The sequence below is a fragment of the Capsicum annuum genome, unplaced genomic scaffold (genome assembly GCF_002878395.1).
Source record: "Capsicum annuum cultivar UCD-10X-F1 unplaced genomic scaffold, UCD10Xv1.1 ctg1705, whole genome shotgun sequence".
Lineage (NCBI taxonomy): Eukaryota > Viridiplantae > Streptophyta > Magnoliopsida > Solanales > Solanaceae > Capsicum > Capsicum annuum.
Genome location: NW_025822685.1, coordinates 629,426 through 637,660, shown reverse-complemented (window position 1 = coordinate 637,660; position 8,235 = coordinate 629,426). Strand labels below are relative to the sequence as shown.

The following is an 8,235-nucleotide window of genomic DNA, read 5'->3' as shown; positions in this document are numbered from 1 at the left end:
TCGAACTCGAGTGTTTCTTGATAGCTGGTAAGGAGTAGTAGCTTAGTTATGCACTTGTGGAAGAACTAAACTCATTAAAGTTTGATTTTTTCTTTCTTTCTGATAGTTGTAGAGTCCTGTGTCTAGACTAGTTTTGTCGTACCTTGACTATTCCATTGGAACCTGCCACCTCACACTAGTATAGGTATCTAAAACTCCTCTTACCAACTTTGATGAATAGGAAAAAATACCTTCTATTAGGATCTAAATATGGTCTTCACTTTATTGAGCAAATTTTGAAATTTCATTTATTTTATGTGTTAGATAATGTTTAAGATCTTCTCAGACAACATGGAAGCAAAAGGCTCATAGCTTGTTTTCGAGTATCTTGAAAATGGTGTCTTTTGGACAATTTTTTATAGTTGTTGAGCTGCGAAAACATAAGCGTTGCTTCCAGTTCTTTATGGTGCCTTCTTCTCCTCATTCCTAGTGTAAGGTGTCAATATCTGCATTTGTTGTTCAGCTAATAGTATTGAACCTTTCTGTAAGAAGACCCATGAAGCTTTCTCAGTGGACTCATCTCATACTACCCCCAAAAAGTTAGTGTTGTACTACACAAAAATCTCTGCAATCTTAGTTTATCTACCTGTTTCTGCATTTGATCATTATTTAGCTCAGTTACTATCTGATGTAGTGTTGTTGTTGCTGTCTAATGTTATCTTGAATATGGTTCAAGAAATCTTGGTTGTTGGTGGTCTCATTTTCTTGATGTTGGTTATAGTTGTGTAAGCTGTGAGCCATACCTCCTATGTTACAACCTTTATAGTTATGGGACCCCATTGCTGCATCACCAAAGAAGTCTCCTAGTTTTGGTGATGAAGTTACCATTCCTTCAAAATAAAGACAAAAAATATTCAATAAATAAGTAAAAAAAGATCCTCATTTAAAGAAGCTAAAAACAAAACAAGTTGTGAGCAGAAACCTTATGCTTGTAGTGACATGTTGAAGCCTTGCATAATGCATAATTAACCATCAGACTTGAGAGGCATAGCAGATAAAGAAGAGTAAAGGCTAGCATTGTCACCTTCAAAGTACATGCCTGGATAGTTGAGATGAGTTGGAGAAAATCTAATGGGAACTGAACTTTGAACATCACTTGAACCAGGTTGAGTATTGTGATGTTAGTCAGGAAGAGACCTTTTTTAAAGAGAACTGAACTGAGAACATCAAATTCCATCTTGTATCTGTTGGAATTAATGAATTCGAACCATTCTTTGAGAGCATTGGTCCGAAACCTTGTCTAGTGGTAATTAGGTAATGTATATTATTGGGAGAAGGGAAAACCTTGTATTTAAGGTGTAAACAAAGTAGAAAGACTCATTTTAGGCTATTGTACCCTCAACAATTTCTCTAAATTGAGAAGAATTCTTATTATACTCCTGTTTTCCCCTGTTATAGTAGTTTATAGCCAAAGGCGGATGCAGAGTGTGGATATGAGGGTCATATGAATCAAGTATTCTTCACTCGAAGTATCCACTTAAATTGGACCAACAAGTGGATATGAACCCAAAACTTTAAAATGTAATGAGTGTTCAATGCTAAGAACATTAAATTTTGAATCGATAAAGCTTAAATCTTGCTTAGCCTTGTGAATCAAATCTGCAATAGAGTTGGCATTGATGAATCGATAACTTTATATGTGAAACTTGCAGTATCTTTTCTCCGGATAGTATTTGTGTATTTACCAAATGGAACTATGAAGTATGGATACTAATTGATGATTATCTACTTTATTCTGCAGGTTACACAAATCGTAGTGTCTGTCAATTTCAAATTGGCTGATCGGTGGACATGATCTATGGTCAAGTAATATAATTATGGAAAAAAAAACTAGGAACTATATTTCTTTTTCTCTTAGGAAAGTATTTAATTATATTGAAATTTCTACCTCTGACCAAAAGTTGTATTTTATTGGCTATCCATTTTATTGCTACTGTTGTGCTAAAAAATGATGTGTTCTCACAAGATAATCAAAAAAAGCTGCACATCAAGTTAATGAAAATCTAAAGAAACGTGTAATGATAACAAATGGAATCATGTCAATTGTTACTCTAGTTTAGTTTCTTACTGGTGATGTCTTGAAACTGATTCATGCTCAAGTGGAATGAACAACACCTGATTACTATTTCTCGGACTATTAACCAGCTAAATAGTTTTTATTGTACTTACCCTTTTTGGCGACTCACCGATATTGCTGATATGACAGTTCACTTCAAAAGGGTGTGGGCAGGTACTCGTTGTTTCTGAATTTACGGGGAGTTATATGGAGAGTAGGTTTTTGGTCATTCGGCTTTCTTCATTTGTCTGAAAGGCATAAGAAGACAACTAATGAGCCTTCAAAGGCTCCTCCTCGTGCTGATGTTGTGAAAATCTTGAAAAATGGGATAGTCGTGAACCTTCTGAGAATGGGTGCTGCTGTGCTTGGGATGCACTAGGTATGTTGTCTTTTTAGTTTCTTTGTTGTAAAGATCTGGTGGAAAGAAATTCAGATAATGGTGTCTTTATTTGAACTGTTTAGTTGGATGAAACTTGTTTGAGACTGCTGCATAGTTTTTGTTGTTTCTTTGTAGCTGATAATCAATATCCAGCTAAAAGTTCAATAATTTAAGGGGTTGTTTGGTCTGGGTGATAAGGTGGATATCCCACGATCAAATTTGGGATTAGATTTATATTGTGTTTGGTTGATGTTATAAATTTATCCTCCAACAAAGTTATACTGTCAATAAAACACAGTATAAATTTGGGATTGTGGGATTCGTCAATTGATTATAGTCTCCTAGGATAATTTAGTCCACATACTAAATGACCCCTCAAAATGGAACTTATGTGATATAGCTATCTTCAAAGTCCTGATTTTTTTTTTGTATTGTGCATTTGTATTACAAAGCTAGTGATACAAGTTCTTTTGATAATCGTGGTGTCCTTGGCATATTGCACGTACCTTGAATAGTAGTATCCAAGGTCACTCTATCGACCAATTTTCGGAGAAATTACATAATAGTTTTGCCTATGGTATGATTTTAACTTGAAACCTTATGGTTCTTAACCCCACTCCATTGAACACTTGGTCACACCCTTTGGTGCAAGTTAGTGATACAAGTTAGCTTCAATATTCGTGACAAATTGATATTTTGGTAGCTGCTGGAGCATTCATGATTGTAGAAAAGTTGTTTAGCTCAAGCATTCTTCCAATTTTAGGGGTGGTGAACAGGTTCCACAATTTACTGAGTTCAAATATTTTTGTAAACTTTTGATTAGTACATGGGGTTAAATTTAGTAGGAATGTTATTACACACCCTTCTCTTCTTATAAAGGCAAAAAAGGTATAAAAAAAGTCTTTCAAACCAGTGAAAAGATGAGTGAAGTAAGTCAAACATTAGAGGCAGTGTATTGTCTATTTACCCTTATCCCACCACATACACGATCAAAAGACCCTGCTTTATGTTTCTTCCTGGGCAATTTTGCAGTAAGAAAAGATATGTTTGATGTCATTTAGTAGTTTCTCATTTTTATTGCTGCTTATGGCAAAGACATATTCAGGTCAGATCTGTACTCGCCGAAGTAAAGGAAAGGTTTCAATCACATTCGATGAAGTCATACAGGTCTCAATTTTAGAGGTAACATGTTATAATTTATATCATTTAAATTTAGAAGTTTGCTTTATCGACCTCTAAGTTTATTTGTGAAAGATGAGAATTATGTAGTCATGTTCTTCACCAAAGGTGGCCGACTGATACATGAAACGGTAAGAGAACAGTGAGTTCTTAGGTTTGAATACATGTGGGAAAACACTACGTAATTTCTTCCATCCGCTTAAGCCTTGGTGGTCAGAGTTTTGATACCTGTGTTGGTGGGGGTTAGGTAGTTGGTACCAGATGGAATATTTGAGGCACGCGCAAGTTAGAACGAACACACCATCATTGAAACAACTGTGGTCACGTTCTGCGTGTGAATTTGCATCATCCTTGCGTGTGCTTAGAAAGTTCCTTGAGTGATTTAGAGGGAGGTAACCTTTTGTTTTCTATTCATTATTTTTAAGTTCAGGGAGGGATAGAGGGTGGAAGAGAACCTTTTGGTTCACTATTCTTATTTACGTTCACTTTGTGCTGTGATAATTTCTCTGCTCATGTATATTTGTATTGCATTACTTTTCCTGAATGGTTAAACTCACTTTGTACCCCATGTTCAGTTCTGTTGGTCCGTGTATATCTATTGTGTCAGTGTCTCAGTTTCCAGTTATATTACAGGGTTAGAATGTACATTTTTTAAGATGAATATACTAGTGGTATTTTCCTTTTGTTGATTTGAGATAACATAAACTAATGGTTATTCTATGAAATTACCAGTTTTTAAAAAACAAATGGTTATTCTATAATGGATAATGAAATCATTGATAGGATATGTTTGAATAATTAAGAAGCCTAATTGGTCAGAGCAAAAAAGATCACTTTTTTGTTTTTTTGAAATGGTAACAATTTTGTATTAAAATCACCAGGGCCTGTTATGGCCAAAGTTACAAGGAATGAAACCTAAGTAAAAGCTACAGAAAAGTATGTTAGATAACGGTAAACTATTGATTTAAGTCTAGCTGAATGAGTTAAGGGATTCTGAGGGTGTAGAACATGGATCCTATTCTAATCCATAATGACAATCCATTCATACTTTTTACTCCCTCCATTTCAATTTGTCTGTCTGATTTTGATTTGGCATGGAGTTTAAGAAATTAAAGACAACTTTTGAATCTTGTGATACGTAAACTGTACCAAAATGCCCTTAAATTTGTGGTCTTTAAACATGCCATTTGAAAATTACATATACTTTTTGTGGCTGTTACCTCTCTCTTCGCGTTGATTAGAGATGAAAGTTGGAACAGCAAATAGGTAAAGAAAGACATTGTTGTGTTCTATTAAGTCAGGAGACGAATAAAGGGAAACAAAATACGAGTTCTGATGCCGCTGAGAAAGTTATGGTGGCTGTTTAGGCATCGAAGGAAATATACAAAATAGCTGTTGTGTGGTCTTTCACTATGTTGTTCAGCCTGGAGATTGCATTACACTTATTGTGGTTATACCTTCACAAAGTTCTGGTAGTTCTGGTAATTTCTCTGGATTTCATTCATTTTCTTGTTTCTTGTATGATGTCCTGAAAATGAATATTCAGCTTAGGTAGAATTCTCTAGTTGCTCACTGCTGTACTAGTTAATTGAATTGTTGATTATAACACTGTAATTAGTGAGAAATTTTTGCTTGTTATGTTTCCTGCTCCGCTATTGGCTGACGTTATGGTGGTTTTTGTTTGATATGATTTCAAATTTCTTAAGGTTAACCAAGATAATTTTTTTCCTGAAAGTTTTACAAAAAAAAGATAAGCTTTAGTTACCAATTCTTAAGAGTATGGGAGGCTGTAAAGTCTAGACTTTTGCCGCTGGGAAGTACATCGTATGCCACTGGATTCTAATTAGTTCATTGAAGATATTCCGTGTTCATGTTATCTCTGCATATTTAGTAATTCTGCCCTTTTATATTCATGCTACTTCTATGTTTTAACAAAAGGAGGTTTAGTGAATAGTACTGTTAAGAGTTTTGCAATCATTTGTTGGTAGAAAGTTATGGGGATTCCTTTGATATGCTGGAGATTGCGCTAGTGGCCACTGGAAGTTGCACTCTTTAAATAGTTTCAAGCACAAGTCCGATATAACTGATTATTGCTCCCAGATGATCCTTTAGCTTCAGGATGTTTATGATCCCAATAAGGCAAGCGTACAACTTCCGCATCTCCATTGTTGGCACATTGTTACAAACACTGATGCTAAACATTTGGTTCTTCTTGTACTTGTTCTCCTCCAGATAAATGTCAAGATTAAAATTGTTTCTAGTATACCGCATGGAGCTGTGGCTGGTGAGGCAAAGAAGTTGCAAGCTAATTGGGTTGTTTTGGACAAGTAATTTAGAAGCTTCTTCAGAGTCTGATACCTTTTGTTAACTTAATTTTATAAAATTTTAATTTGGATTATTATATTAATGAATGATTTTGTTGTGATGCGTGTATATATATATAATTGTATTGATACAATTCTATATAATTCTCTTTCTGTCTCTCTCTCTATATATATTCATAGTTGCAATAGGTCAAAAAATCGTTGCAATTGATAATTAAAATAGTTGCAATAGGTTGCAAGAGAATGTAGCAAAAGATTCAAAAATCGTTGCAATAGGTGTGAAAAAGCGCCGCAACATATAGTTAAAAATCGTTGCAAAAAATCAAGGAGTGTTGTAGTAAATAATCAAAAATTATTGCAATAGGGTTATTGCAATGCTGGCCTGTCGTTGCAATATTGTCTATTGCAATGGGTCTTAATCGTGCTATAGACAATATGAAGTGTCCTAATAGGAGTTAAAAAAATCGTTGCAATAGGACTATCTATTGCAACGGTTGTTGTAACCGTCGCAAAAGTCGTTGCGATACATCAATCGAAATGCTCACATATGCAATACCCGCCAAACCATTGCGGTATCTCTATCGCAGCGATTTCTGTATCTATCACAACGATTTTTGAATCGTTGTCATAGGGGTAATTTTTAGTAGTGCATATTGAAAGTTTATACCCAACTGGAGTATTCCTTCAACACTCTTTGCAAGAAGTTCTAATAACATAAGGGACCAAAGAATTATTGGGCATGATCTGTACAATATATCTAATAAGGAATCTCAATATGGCTGTAACATGGAACATAGGCCTATGAAAGATAAGCTATGATAGAATTACTAGGTCGTAGGCAATGCAACTTCTAACTTTCAAGCTTAGCCACACTTCTAAAATACTCCCTTTACTTTTCCCATTAAATACCATGCTCATTTGATTCAACTTATAATTCTCACATGGGAACATATAGCTACGCTAGCCAAAGTTTGGGTTGAACTACACACTCTCGCCATGTTCAATCTTAACTCGAAATTGCAAAGTGCAACACATAACAATGTAATACTAGTGTAAACCATGAAATCGATACTCCATGCGTGGTTCACATCTTTCATCTCAAAAATAATTCTTCTTATCACTTCAATGACTAAATTCAAACTCTCACTAGGAAATCACTAGTGCACAATGCATCCATCCACTTATATACCAACATGACATTCAAGCATATCATTGTAACCACATATGAATTTTTAGGCAAACAACCTACCTATGAATTTTTTTCCACGTTCTCTAATATGTCTTGCCAATAACAACTCCCACACACTATCCCTAATAAAACACACATAGAATTCTCAACTAACCATGAAATATATCAAAATCTCTCCCTCAACCATCCGTCAATCTTATAGCCTTAGATAAAACAAGTATACAACAATCTTTCTAACAACGCCCAAGCGCATACGCAAGTGTACGTGGTCTAATCAAGTAGTAAAGTGGCCCAATGAGAGTCAAGTATCGATCCTACAGAGACTTGATTCAACAATAATTCTATTTTATGTCACAATTTAGATTCAGTTTATACAAGCGTAACCAAAAAGAGAGTTTGTAATTTATAACAAGAGAAAAGTAAATAATGCGTAAAGTAAAGATCTTGAAACAATCAATAAGAGAAAACGCAGGGTTAAAGCACTTTGAACAATCATATTATGTTGTTGAACTTCATTCGTTAACTTGCTTATCTTGGTTGTTGATTCGTAGGGTTAATTGCATGATCATGGTCTCCCGACCTCTAATCCTTTACCTAAGTTGGATCTTACAACTACATCATTGAAGGGGATGTAATAATACAATTAAGTTCTTTACGCTAAAATCCTACGTGTAAATCAAATAATGCATCTAAGTACATCCCTGTCCTAGACACTTGTCACACCCTTTTTTCGCTCAGAAGGTCGAATCAAAGAGGTTTTTCAGTTAAAGTGACAATTTTGAATGGGGATTATTTTATTTATAGAGTTGTCACTTGGAATTGAGTTATGGTGTTTCAAGTCACCTTTTTGAATCCCTAGTTAAAAGAAAATGACTCTTTTATTTTGGTCTGCGAAAATAAAAGACCGAGTAAGGAATTCTGTTGACCGAGGAGAAGGTGTGAGACACCCCTCGAATCCGATGATTCTAACACGGTCGCTTTATTGACTTATCTTGACTTAAATTATTTTGATGAATTATGTTTAGGCCTAAATTCGCTTATTTTTATTATACTAAAACTTGTTTATTAT

At 34.8% G+C, this 8,235-nt stretch overlaps 1 long non-coding RNA gene across 1 annotated transcript; it reads left to right on the top strand.

Annotated features, from left to right (window-relative positions):
• The first annotated feature begins 101 nt into the window (after positions 1-101).
• Positions 102-6,134, top strand: LOC107858707. Its single transcript, XR_007049129.1, has 3 exons — positions 102-2,474; positions 3,580-3,656; positions 5,642-6,134. It is a non-coding gene; the product is annotated as an uncharacterized LOC107858707 (long non-coding RNA).
• Positions 6,135-8,235: the final 2,101 nt, after the last annotated feature.